Consider the following 15,264-nt stretch of genomic DNA (forward strand, 5'->3'; position numbering starts at 1 on the left):
GCCCTTGGGATTCTGGATATTGGCTAAGGCATTTGCCATCCCTATAGTGCCTTTTTTGGCAAGATTCAAATGACAAATTCACCACCGTAACAGGTACAAGCAAGCAAAATCTGAGGGTAATGCTACTCAATGCTAGAAGTCTAAACCTCAAAATGCACTGGCTCGAGGCACTCCTTAAAATGGAGAACATCGACATCTGTGCATTGACAGAGACCTGGTTCAAGGCTCCAGAGAGCACCCCTGCATTACCAGGCTATAATTCATACCACACCTTTCGGCCACCTAACCTTGACCGAAACACTAAAGGTGGAGGCGTGTCCATATTCATTAAGGATATCCACACCTCCAGGCTAGTTGCTCAGCATAATGCATCCAAGATTATCCAAGTGCAACTAACTCTGGGCAAGACTGCAATCCAAATTATAGCTTGCTACAGATACCCCACCATGTCCCAGGATTCCCACTCTTCATTTCTTGATACACTGAAAAATATTAGGGTACAACCCAACAATCTAATAATGGGTGATTTCGACTACCCCACCATTAACTGGGAAAACTACTCATGTACCAACTCTTTTGCTCAACATTTTCTGGAATTCATACATTCCAATGTCTTGGAATAACTTATCCAGACTCCACCAGGGGCAGCAATACCCTAGACCTGGCCATTACCAACATGGGTGACCAGTGTTCCACACCAGAGGTCAATTCCTCATTGGTCAGATCTGACCACAAGCTAATCACCCTAGACATCCACATCGCACCCCCCCCCCAATTAGGGAAACCACTGTAAACAATTTCTCCAAAGCCAACTTCACGCTTCTTAAGACAGAAGTGGCAAACTTCACGACACCCATCCAGATGGACAATAGAGGTATGACTGCTGAATCCTACACAAATCCATTTTATAAGCACTTACAGGAGTGCATGGATCATGCTATCCCTAAAAGAGCCAAGATGCTATCCTCCAAAAAAAGGAAGCCAATCTGGTGGTCCCAGAATGAAGATGCTATCCTCCAAAATAAGGAAGCCAATCTGGTGGTCCCCTGCCATAAACAAACTCTACAACAGAAGAAAGAAACTGCTACAAAAAACAGTAAAATCCCATGATTGGAGGAACTCCCTGGTCAGCCTCAATAAGAAGCTGAGATCCCTCATAAAATCCTCCAAAGCTAGTTACGAAAACAAAATCACTGCTGCTGCTAAAGACAACTGCAAAGCATTCTATAGCTATGTCAAGAATCTCAATGGCAACACTCAGACCTGCTCTAAGTTACAGCACAATGGCACTAAATATACAGAGCCAACTGATATTGCCAACATCCTGGCATCTAGGCTCAGTGCTAACTTTACCCCCCTCTCACCCCCTAAAGGGCCCATCTCTATACTGGAAGAATGCAAAGTTCCTGTAATCATGGCTGCAAAGGTAAAAAATGCATTCTCCAAAGCCAAGAGCACAGCATCCATGGGACCTGACAACATCCCAGGCTGTATTCTACATGAACTACAGAACTAACTGGCACCCCACCTAAGTACCATGTTCAGTCATAGCCTCACCTCAGGCTTTGTGCCCACTGAATGGCGCACAGCAACGGTTATCCCACTCCACAAAGGGGGATCCACCATGGACCTCGGGAACTACTGCCCCATTAGCCTGACGAGCCTGACCTGCAAGGCCATGGAACGTATCATCATGGAACTTATAAACAAAGACATTGGTAATTTCCAAACTCTGGATCCCACCCAGTTTGGGTTTGTAAAAGGCAGATCATGTCTCCTAAAGCTGACAGACTTCTTTGAAGCAGTCACCAAAGCCGTAGATGAGGGTAAAGTGATTCATACAGCCTATCTAAATCTTGCCAAGGCTTTTGACACCATCCCCTACACTGGAATTATAGATAAACTCATTAAACTAGGTATAAATCCCTATGTCACAAGATGGGTTGCCAACTGGCTTACTGACAGAACCCACACTGTGAAAGTAGCAGACTCAAAGTCCGACTTCAGGCCAGTGACAAGTGGAGTACCACATGGTTCAGTCCTGGGTCCTCTCCTATTTGGTATCTACTTCTCTGAAGTACAGGCTAACACAGAAGGTCTTTGGCTAATGAAGTTCACAGATGACTGCAAACTAGGAGCCATAATTGAAATTTCTAACAATGTGGACATCCTACAAAAGGGCTTCACTGACACAGATGCCTGGTGTCAAAGCCATGGCCTCAAGCTCAATGCTAAAAAGTGCATTGTCATCCCTTGTGGTAAAAATCCTGTACCCATGAACTACCATATAGGCTGTAGTCTACTTAACACTGAAAGTGTGATAAGAGACCTTGGGATACAGGTGGACAGTAGTCGCTCCTTTGATAATCACATCACCACAGTAGTCAGGAAATCCTTCTACGTGGCACACCTCATCACAAAAGGTTTCTCATCCAGAAAAAAAGAGGTCATTGTTCCCCCCTACTCATCACTCATTAGACCCATTATAGAGTACAATGCCCCTTTTGGTATGTACCTCACAAGACATTTACAACAACTGGAAAGGCCGCAGAAATACCTAACAAAGAGGATTACAAAACAGATGCCCTACGCAGCCCGTCTCAAAAAACTCCAGCTTTACTCCATTGCATATCACCTACTCAGTGGCGATCTCTGCCTAACATACAAATCTATGTCAAACCCAAAGCTATTGGACATGCTCCACTTAAAGAAATCCCAATCCCTCCGAGCTACATGATCTAGGGACCTAAACCTTGTCACCACAATAAACAGAACATGCTAGAGGGATAGATTCCTGTTCCAGAGACTTCCCATACTCTGGAACAAACTACCTATCTATATCAAACAAAGCTCCTCATTAGCACTCTTCAAGAAAAATCTTGATGATTGGATGGGAAATAGGAAATTCACCCCAGGGATCACTTCTGTGGCTCTGCTCGACAGGGGCACAGGAAAATAATTTTCTTGGGTGGCGAATGCCAGTGTACCTTTTTGGCAAGGCTTATATAGGCCCTAGGGCCAATAGCCTTGTACCTGCCTATGAACCTATGAAGTTAGGGATTTGCAGTCAATGACATGCAGCATAAGAAACCAAGTTTCAGATTAAATATATATAAATATATGTGTGTGTGTGTGTGTGTGTGTGTGTGTGTGTGTGTGTGTGTGTGTGTGTGTGTGTGTGTGTGTGTGTGTGTCTGTGTGTGTGTACATATATCAGCTTGTATATAGGCAACACTAGGTCACGTATCCCTTTTTCTTCAGGTGTGTCAATGTTATTTACTTGCTCCTTCCTGCTGTCCAGAAGCAGCATGTAATTTCTTGCTTGCACCATCCCTATGTCCATATGATCTTTCTAACTAGAGATACTGGAGTCATACTGCCATACTCTACCTCCAAGCCCTTTTATCTGGTCACAAATGTTGTGACATAAACAGCAGTGGATAGCCCAGAGAGTTCCATGTCAGATAAGTCCTGTGTGTATGCACTTTACATTGCTGGTCTGTTTTGATAGCAAGGTGGACACTGAATTAGAAGCACCAAGGCCTGTTATGCCCTGTGGATAGCATTACAGGTAAAATAAGTAATGCTAATTGTTTTCACATTTCTCCAATGTAACATTGGAATTGATATATACAAGTCAGGGAGTATAAAGGTCATGTCCTCCACACATGAGGGTGCATGAGGCAAAAATATTTTTTTCTGTTTTTACTCTTTTTGATATGCCAGAATTGATAAATAAATTACTCATTATAGAACAAGTCGATGGAACAGAGGTTTGTGCTACTACTGAAACATACCCATAATGTAGGTACCATACATTTTATGTCTGTTACTAATATATTCCTAAGTTCGTGGAGGGGACCATTAATATCAGTACCACCACAAGATCCTGCATGGTGGGCCAGGACTATCCAGTGATACTGGGAACTTCACTGTATCCCTCAGAGGGTTAAATGATGACTCCTCACATGTATCACACCTTACACTTCATGTTACATGTGCCCATGACATGGCAATGGCAAACCTGCACCATGCAGCCATCACTGTACAGCACATTCAGCCGATACATTATGACATATTACACTTTTTTCCTGTTGTCAGGCTCATCACCCCTTCTCTGAAGTGCTAGACTCATCATCCTCTAGGCATTCTGGAAGGATATCAGTTTCAGCTGGTGTAAAAATATTTTGGAAATGTCTTTTGTAAAGACAAGAAGAGATTAAAAAAAACATAAGGCTCATTTTAAGATACCCCAGAGGCAGAAAATATCTGCTGTAGCTGCCATGTTTGTATTTTAGCAATATAAGCCATATAGTTACAGATATTACATACTAAACACAGAACTTATGCCAAAGCATTTATGGGAACATAACAGAAATGCATCTCTTTTATAGATTATGTATATATATATATATATATATATATATATATATATATATATATATATATATATATATATATTGCTACAGTTTGAATCGGTTAATATGAGCAAATGCTTTTTATTGATGAAAAAAGTGAACACTTGTGAGCAAAAATTCTTTGCAACAGAGTTTCTGCTGGCAGTCTTTTGTATGGGATTGCATTATAGCAGGGTAAGGAAATTTGCCTTTACCTCCCTGTTGTGCAGTCTCAGTCTTAATATACATCATTTTGCAGGGGGTGTGGAGGGTGCAGGAGGGCCTGTCCCCCCTACAAAAAAATAGGGAAAAAAGGTTTATTTTTTGTGAGATCGCTCATATGAATGTTTGCCCTAAAGTATTCACTCTATTGAGGTTCACTCGTGTGAGTGTTCACTCTTTCATAAGACATTGTATACACATAAGTAGGTTGCCAGACAAAACACATTATAAACATTGGTTGACATATCTCCACATCTTGAAATAACACTAAAAGAAAAGCAGTTTCATGTTCACTGTTAATTCAGTCCACCATCTCCCATTTCTACCAATAGTTTTGAGTGAAGTCTGTTTTATTACAGAATTCAGTTCCAGAGAGTAAATCTTACTTACAAACACATTAAGGAATCCTAGTAATCTTTTTTGCTCTATGATGACAACAGAGTTCTTTAGGACAATCCTGTCATAGGATAACAACAGTTCAGCTTTAGGACAATTCTAACATAGCATAGCAGCACAGTTCTCCTTTAGGACAATCCTTCCATGGAATAACAGTGCAGTTCATCCTTAGGACAATCATCCCACAGGATAACAGCACAGTTCTCCTTTAGGGCAATCCTAATGCAGGATAACATCACAGTTCATCCTTAGGACAATCCTCCCATATGATAATAGTGGAGTTCATGCTTAGGACAATTATCCCACAGGATAACAGCACAGTTCTCCTTTAGGACAAGCCTAATGTAATGCAGTAGTATGCATTTGCCATAAGCTCTTAAAACCACTCATCCTTTTGTATACATATCTGAGTGGCAGTGGTGTGGAGCTACTGTCCATAGCCCCTACTATCCATGACAATCCTACCTACAAAAAATGCTGGTGACATTTTGCTAACACTGTAATCAAGGTCCACAAAATATTTACACTTGAGAGTGCAGAACCAAAGTTACTGATATTTCCAGTAAGTTCGGTGACTTTCATTCCTGTTATGTATTTAAAATGCTTCCATAGTAAGCATGTGATGTTGTTAGTGCATTTAAACCATACACAGAATGATACAGCTATATAATGCATATAAATCAATAGTCACATGAGTGCCACACACGTCTTTTAGAGGAATGATACAGCTATATAATGCATAGAAATCAATAGTCACATGAGTGCCACACACGTCTTTTAGAGGAATGATACAGCTATATAATGCATAGAAATCAATAGTCACATGAGTGCCACACACGTCTTTTAGAGGAAATGATACAGTACCTGAGGTAGTGTCACAATCATTCAGCCTGTGTTGCAACTAAACTGTTTTTAGTTGTCATAACTGAGCCATGTTAAGAAATATCAGTTTCCATGCAATATACATTGTAATTATAGATGTGCCTTTAACATTTTGGGAAGTTGTGTGAATAATACATGTGTTTGGTAATTTTACAAATAATATTGATGGAAAAATGGTGGAATACATCAACTGAAATTGTAACATTTCTAAGTGCATGCATTTTTGTTACTCCTACTGATCCACCATAACAAACACAAAGGATTTAAACTCAAGTATTTAACAGCACGTCCTCTCTGCATTTTGTCATCCTTTCCTTGTCCTAGACAGTTGTGTACAATCCCAAAAATGTACTTTTTAATCTTGTTCATATGCAGATTCACACTATTTACCGAATGCCATAATGTCCATTCCGTTGCTTAGTCTATTACTGTTTCATCCCTCTTCTCTATATTTCTTCTACACCCATGGCAGTTTAATGACTTCTCCAATACCTCTTGTTATCTTCCCTCATCTAACATTTTCTGCCTATATTTTGTCATTTAGGAGCTATGCCTTCAGGTTTTTTGCCACCTTTATTCTCATCTCGCAACCAGATTTCTTCTCACTTTGCAGCAGATTTAAACAAGGTTAAACTATTTGGGCCATCTAAATTCCACTCTTCCAATTTTCCCTTAAAACTACCTTCCTCGAGCTGTACTGCTGATCTAACCAGCATATCCTATAACTGAAAAGTTCATCTCTACTTGATTCCCAAGTAGACTATTCTCTATCTGTAAAGCCTAGCACTTACTCCTACAGTACTTGCACCTTGATAAAGCACTCTTATTATAGATAGTACCCCACCAGCCTAAAACCCACTTAGTCCTTTGAAAGTCTCTTTATCTACTACTTCTAGTATGTCGAGGGATCAGTTGCTAGTGTCCTCTCCAGCTCAACTGGTGAACCTGGGAATATTGAGGCAATGTTACAACTGCCTCATGTACACAGACAATCCTCTCCTTCTCCCACAAAACACAAATACATGAGATGCAACTATGCCAAACTGGAGGCTGAGCTCTCTCAACATAGGACTGGCAAGACCAGACAGGAGGAGAAGGTAACCACACACAATACATACCCAGTCACACATGGTACCATCACAACTTCAAATCATACACATACTCACACAAAGACATACGAGGCTCTGATCAAAATTTACCAAAACAGCAGAGGCCACCAAAGCAGACACCCAAACAACTACCACCTCACGACCCAACACATGCAACACATAACCACACAGTCAGAGTGTCAAACAGTCACAGCCCTTAAGGCCAAACAAAATGCCAGACACACTTGTCATTGGTGATTCCATAGTCAGACACACTCACCAGACTGAGTAAAGAGAAGGTCACAGCTGTGCCTGTGGCGCTAGCTGAATCCGCCACATAACACAAGCACTCAGGTCTCTCAACAGTGGTGTCGACTACATGAAAAGGGACATCGAGGAGCTCTCTGATTATGTAGCCCAGGCAGGTATGACCCTGACCTTGAGCAGTATCCTACCTTCACCTAGAATGATGCCACAATACAGTGATAAGATGATCAGCTTTAATAATTGGCTTAAATTCTGGTGTCATTCAAAGGGGATCAATGTCTGTCTGCCTGGGATGACATGCTGGACAAGCCACGCTGCGCACCTGTCACCCTGGGCTTCCGGATATTGGCAAGCTCTGCCACCCCCCATAGTGCCTTTTTAGCAGGCTCAAATTCTAAACCTACCACCCTAGAACACCAAAAGGAAAAAACTAAGGGTAATGCTGCTCAATGCCAGAAGTCTCAATCTCAAGATGCACCTCAATATGGAGAACATCGATGTCTGTGCTGTGACAGAAACCTGGTTCAAGGCTCCTGAGAGCACCCCAGCACTAACCCAAAATCCGGACAACGGTGTCCATATTCATAAAGGACACCCTCACATCAAGGTTATGATGCATCGGAGACCATCCAGGTGCAATTAACCATAGGCAAGACTGCTCTGCAATTTGTAGCATGTTACAGGCCACCCTCTCAAACTCAGGAACCTCACATGGCCTTCCTGAAAACATTGCAGGGCATAAATGTATCTCCAAACACCATCATACTAGGTGACTTTAACTACCCTAACATAGACTGGGAACACTACTCAAGCCCGAACACTCTAACCCAAAGATTCCTGGAGTTCATAAACTCAAATGCCATGGAACAACTAGTCACCATCCCCACAAGAGGAGAAAACATACTTGATCTCATCATCACGAACATGGGATCAAAATGTTCAACACCGAAGTATACCCTCACTGGTGAGATCAGATCATAAACTAATCTCGCTGGAGGTCCTCATACCCCCCCCACCCGGAACAAAAAAAACCACAGTGGAAAAATTCTCAAAAACCGATTTCACACTTCTAAAAACTAGTGTGGTCTCCTTTAAGCCCCTGAGCCAGTGGTAAACATTACTCAAACCGCTGAATCACTTACAAATGCCTTCTACCAGCACCTACAGGACTGCATGGATCAGGCAATCCCAAACAAAACTAAGACTCTCTGTACCAAAGGCAAGCGTCCAGTCTGGTGGACCCCAGCCATAAACAAGCTCTACAACAAAAGGAGGAAGCTACTACAAGATAGAGCAAAATCCTTGAAAGGTAAGACACCTTTGATCATTATAAGTAAAAACTAAGAGCTCTCATAAAATCATCCAAGGCAAATTTTGAGAGAAAATGACTCTAAAGAGAATCATAAGGCCTTCTTTAGCTATGTTAGAAACCTAGGAGGAAACTCCCAGATATGCTCAGAATTAGTTCAAAATGATGTGAAAATTACTGAACCTACACACATTGCCAACATACTGGCTGACAGGTTCAGTGCAAACTTCTCCCCAAAGGAGAGATATCTATTCCAGAGGATTGTAGCCCCCAAACATCTGTGAGAACTGCCCTAAAACACAGCATCCATGGGACCGGATGGTGTCCCCGGCTGTGTGCTTCATGAACTCAATGAGGAATTAAACCCACAGTTAGGACAGCTGTTTAATCTTAGCCTCACCTCAGGATTGTGGTCCCACTTCATAAGTGTGCCTCCACAGACCCTGGAAATTACCGCCCATTAGCTTGACAAGCCTTATCTGCAAAGCCATGGAGAGGATCATAATGGAACTCATAAATAAAGACATAGGGAACTTGCAGACTTTGGATCCAACTCAGTTTGGCTTTGTCAAAGGCAGATCCTGCCTCTTAAACTTGGTTGACTTTTTCGAGACAGTCACCAAGGCCATTGATGAGGAAAGGCAGTCCATACAGCCTACCTCGACCTGGCAAAGCCCCCACACAATACCCCACTCAGGTATCATCAAAACTCATCAGCTTGAATGTAAACCCATACATCACAAGATGGGTTGCAAACTGGCTAAGTGACAGAACCCACAGGGTCAGAGTTGCTGGAGCCATGTCAGACTCAAAGCCTGTCACAAGTGGTGTCCCACAGGGCTCAGTCCTGGGGTCCACTCTTGTCGCATCTACTTTTCTGAAGTACAAGCAAACACAGGAGGGTTATGGCTGACAAAGTTTGCAGATGACTGCAAACTAAACACATCTGACACAGATATCCTCCAGAAGGGCCTCACAGAAATGGATAACTGGTGCCAGAGCCATGGCCTGAAGTTAAACGCCAAAAATGCATAGTCATACCCTTTGGGAAAACAAGGCTACCCTAGCTACCATATAGGTGGCAATCCACTGAGCACAGAAAACGTCATCAGAGATCTGGGGGACCAGGTTGACAGTAGCCTTGACACTCATGTTGCTAAAGTAGTTAGGAAAACCTTCTATATCACCCACCTGATCATGAAGGGATTCACATCTAGATCAAGGGAGGTCATCGTCCCCTGTACTCATCACTTATTAGACCTATGATTGAGTACAATGCCCGCCTCGAATGTATCTGACCAGACACCTGCTGCAGCTTGAAAGGCCCCAAAAGTTCCTCACCAAAAGGATAAAGGGTCTCAAAAATATGTCTTATGCTGCCCGACTGAAAGAACTCCAGCTCTATTCAGTCTCATACCGCTTGCTCAGAGGTGACCTGTGCCTGACATATAAGGCAGATTTGATGAATATGCTTCACCTCAAAAATCTAGATCCGAGACTTAAACCTTGACACGGTTATAAATAGAGAGGGACAGATTCATCACCCAGAGACTCCTATGGCTGTGGACAAAATCCCGGTACATGGAGGCAGAGAGCACCTCTGGTCTTGTTCAAGAGGAATCTTGACCAATGGATGGGAGATTGCAGATATAGGATTACTTCAGCGTCACTGCTTGACAGAGGCACAGCAAAATGATAGGCATAGTTTTATTCAAACTACATAACTATGGGCTAGGCTTATAAATGCCCTTGGGCAGATAGCCTAGTATGAACCTATGAACCTATGAACCTATATCTCTCTTCATCCTCTGCTCACTTAACCTTTTAAGTGATCTCAGTGCTTCTGTTATTATAGGGAGTTATTTTGTGATTAGATATAACTGTGCGTAGGTTTCAGCCACAGCTTTTGCCTCAGCCCTTTCTTAACCCCAGACTTTCTAATTCATTTCGCAGTGGCTACTGGCTTTCTCAGACAGGAACACTTTGACACAGTCATTTCCTTACATAGTGACTTAGTATAAACTATGCTTGCTTGCATTGCTTGCTCCTATTCATTATATTCAACCCATTATTTGTATACCTGCACTATGAACGTTTGTCACACTTTAATCTTGAAATCACTTTTTTAATTACCTGTTTTTGCTGCAATCTGCTAGATTAGGGTTGGAAAGGGGTGTACAAGAAACAACCTACTGACCCATTTCACACATTAATAAATAAATCCATAAATAAAGTGTATACCAGAGAGGTGAACAGGCTCATGAATGATTACCTATGCTGTATGCATTTTACCTGATATGTTGATTATGTATTGATGCTGTTGTAAACACTTACCTACAAACTACAGAGAAAAAGTTACTACAAGGCAAGAGGCAGCATGTTGTATTGATTTAGTTATACCTCTGGTTTAAGTTTAACCTTTTGAAGTCAGGGAAATACAAGGGTTTTTGTGTAGGTGGTAAAACATTGTCTGCTATGGCTGTGATTCAAAAAGGTATGTATTTCACCATGTATGTTGCTTTAAAACCTTTGCTCACGAGGAAGCTAAGGTATATACTGAGGCCTGAATAAGCAATGTAGCATTCGCCTAGGCCCTCGATAAATTAAAGAATTACTGCAATGTTTTAGTTATTTTTTGTTTATTCCAGTGCTAATGGCTTCTTTTCTGAACTGTCATTATAGTGCACGGACATTGAAAAATAAAGTTTTTTAGAAGCCTAATACAGGGTGACTTGCAAAAGTAAGGATGTCATGCATGATGTCATATAAGCTTGAGAGAACTAGATTTTGAATTAGAAAAATAGTTAATCCCAGATTTTTTAATAGCATTACAACATTTCATTTACTAAAATTATCTTGAATTTGAAGTCAGAATTATAAACCTACAAGCATGTGCCAGTTCACTGGTGCTCAACGATTTCACAGAATTTAACTGTTAGCGCAGATGGTTTTGTGGCATTTAGTGAACTCACAGATGAATATAAAATACTGTAGAAACATGGGTAGTTTACTTGTAAATGAGTGTCATCATGAGGGAAGTGAAAAGCAATTTGTGCCATGAGGGACAGACAAAGACAGAGAGTGTGGTACTTTTTCAGAAGATATTTACATAATTACATAAACATTCCCAGACAGACAGCATGAGATAGCTAGTGTCCCACTGATTTGCTGAGCTGCACATCACAGTGTATGTAAAAGTCAAAAGTGATTTTTTGCTGTTGTCAAGTGGGCAGATTCTCATTGTCTGTTGGCAAACTGGCATGTAAAGAAAGAAGAACAGTTAATTTCTTGTTAGTGTAATAGAAGCCTATCCCTGTCCACTTACTGTCTGCAGACATATCACTAGAACTACAACCACTCTTGTCACCTTTTTCTGAAACAGATATATAACTGCCATCAGATCTATCGTACCTACGTTGTATCTCCCATCTACTGCCTATATGGTGTGCCAGAAGGGAAGTGCAAGATGCTGGCATCTGTTTCATCAAAATGCAGTTTAACATTATGCCATTTCACATTTCCTCCTTAATAATAAATATAAATTATGTTATTTCTGCTGCAGCGTTATTAGTAAGAACATGATTTTCATCTTCTGTCCTTAATGATGCCTTAACCTTATGTCATTTAGTAAACTTTCAGTAATGCATCCCAAGCTTTTGTATTGTACCAGAGAGAAGAGTGGAGAATTAGTTTGGGGCAGAGGCTGTGTATGCTTTCCTGTGATTGCTGCTTGACTTTTATAGATTTATATAATTCTCTATTTGTAGCTAATTCACAATCTTTACTTGCCTCATAAATTATTATTTCCTGAACTGGATTGCTGAAAAACATCAGTCTTCTTCTTCTTCTTCTTTTGGCTGTACCCGTTAGGGGTCGCCACAGCGGATCATCTGTTTCCATTTCTTCCTGTCCTCTGCATCTTGCTCTGTCACACCAACCACCTGCATGTCCTCTCTCACTACATCCATAAACCTTGTCTTAGGCCTTCCTCTTTTCCTGTTACCTGGTAGCTTCATCCTTAGCATCTTTTTCCCAATATACTCAGCATCCCTCCTCAGCACATGTCCAAACCAATGTAATCTTGTCTCTCTGGCTTTGTCTCCAAACCTTCCAACCTGGGCTGACCCTCTAATATACTTATTCCTAATCCTGTCCACCCTCGTCACACCCAGTGCAAATCTTAACATCTTTAACTCTGCCACGTCCAGCTCTGACTCCTGCCTTTTTGTCAGTGCCACTGTCTCCAACCCATATAACATAGCTGGTCTCACTACCCTCTTGTAGACTTTCCCTTTCACTCTTATTGGTACCCGTCTATCACAAATCACTCCTGACACTCTTCTCCACCCAATCCATCCTGCCTGTACTCTCTTCTTCACTTCTCTTCCACACTCACCATTAGTCTGAACTGCTGATTTCAAGTATTTAAACTCATCCACCTTTGCCACCTCTACTCCCTGATTCCTCACCATTCCTCTATCCTCCCTCTCATTCACACACATATATTCTGCCTTAATCCTGCTGACCTTCATTCCACTTCTCTCTAGAGCATATCTCCACATCTCCAGGGTCTCCTCCACCTGTTCCCTACTCTCACTACAGATCACAATGTCATCTGCAAACATCATAGTCCACGGGGACTCCTGTCTGATCTCATCTATCAACCTGTCCATCACCATTGCAAATAAGAAAGGGCTCAGAGCTGATCCTTGATGTAATCCCACCTCCACCTTAAACGCATCCGTCACTCCCACCGCAGACCTCACTGCTGTCACACTACTCTCATACATATCCTGTACCACTCTTAGATACTTCTCTGACACTCCTGACTTCCTCATACAATACCACAACTCCTCTCTAGGCACCCTGTCATATGCTTTCTCTAAATCCATAAAGACACAATGCAACTCCTTCTGACCTTCTCTGTACTTCTCCATCAACACTCTCAGAGCAAACATTGCATCTGTAGTGCTCTTTCCTGGCATGAAACCATACTACTGATCACTAATCTTCACCTCCCTTCTTAACCTAGCTTCTACTACTCTTTCCCATAACTTCATGCTGTGACAGCTCAAGTTTAATCCCTCTGTAGTTACTACAGCTCTGCACATCACTCTTATTCTTAAAAATCTATACCAAAACACTTTTTCTCCATTCCTCAGGCATCCTGTCACTTTCCAAGATTTCATTAAACAATCTAGTTAAAAACTCCACTGCCATTTCTCCTAAACACCTCCAAGCTTCCACAGGTATGTCATCTGGACCAACAGCCTTTCCATTCTTCATCCTCTTCATAGCTATCATTACTTCCTCCTTGCTAATCCACTGCACTTCATGATTCACTATCCCCACATCATCCAACCTTCTCTCTCTCTCTCTCATTCTCTTCAATCATCAGCCTCTCATAGTACTCTTTCCATCTGCTCAATATACTCTCCTCGCTTGTCAGTACGTTTCCCTCATTATCCTTTATCACCCTTACCTGCTGCACATCTTTACTAGCTCGGTCCCTCTGTCTAGCCAATCAGTACAGGTCCTTTTCTCCCTCCTTAGTGTCCAACCTTTCATACAACTCTTCATACGCCTTATCCTTAGCCTTTGCCACTTATCTCTTTGCCATGCACCTCATCTCCTTATATTCCTGTCTACTTTCTTCATCTTTCTGACAATCCCATTTTTCTTGTGGGGGGGGGGGTGACATCCACATCCAAAACACAACTTTTCTTCATCCCAGGGCATTGTTTCCTTCTGTTAAAAGATGTTCTATATATTGTCATATATAAGCAAGGCATGGCTTAGCTATTCCTTTTTGCATGGCATTATGCTATTTCGCTTCCACAGTGCACATCACGTTGGAGTTGTGTAAAATCTCATGATTTGTTCTTTAGGAGTTTGTCTCTCTGGCTCTTACATCTTATTACCCATTATATTAATATGAAAAAATGTTTTGTATCTTTTTCTTCTGTAGTATTAATATCTTCATTAGTCTAGGTGGTTTATACTATTTCATAATTTGTAACAAAAATAGGAAAAGCACCATATGTAAGCTGTAAAATCATGGACTGCCACAGGAATAAGTCCAAAATCTTTATTGTAACAATAAAGATTTTGGATTTATTCCTGTGGCAGTCCATGATTTTCCAGCTTACATATGGTGCTTTTACTATTTTTGTTTCAAGTTTGTGCCTGTATCGTACTGCAGTGTTCTTTTCATTTCATAATTTGTCCTATCTTAAAATGGCTTGATATGGACACTACATTGATATCATTTTACTTTTCAGCTGAAGGCTTTCTGTGTAAGAGAGCACACGTTCCCTCAATATGAGACTCTTCACTCCCTAGCACATTGGTGAGAATCAGGAAACTGATGCCTGATATGTTAATCATAAAACACCAAAAGCAAAACGATGTGAGAGTTCAGAAGAATGGGAAGTTATATGTATCTCATAATTTACATGGGTAAAACAAATGGCATAATATAAGTATGGCCGCCTACATTTCACAAAGGTAAATGTTACTGAATAAAATGCAAGTGAGGAAATGACAAACATGCAAGAAATAGTTGCATATTTAAAATCATTCTATTAAGTATAGTACATAATGGCCATTCAAAAGTACATCATCAGAAGCACAATGGAGCACTCAAACCCAAATGAAGAAACGTCTACTAACAACTTCATATCCCCCCAAAAAAAGTAAGCCA

General features: G+C 41.2%; 1 protein-coding gene across 2 annotated transcripts in view; it reads right to left on the reverse strand.

Moving 5' to 3' along the window:
* The window catches only part of LOC122796298 (genetic suppressor element 1-like), a 471,843-nt gene that overhangs the window by 412,879 nt on the left and 43,700 nt on the right, over positions 1-15,264 (reverse strand). The gene's annotated exons all lie outside the window — the stretch shown is intronic.

Source organism: Protopterus annectens, chromosome 3.part0, assembly GCF_019279795.1.
Source record: "Protopterus annectens isolate FY-2018-M chromosome 3.part0, PAN1.0, whole genome shotgun sequence".
NCBI lineage: Eukaryota > Metazoa > Chordata > Ceratodontiformes > Protopteridae > Protopterus > Protopterus annectens.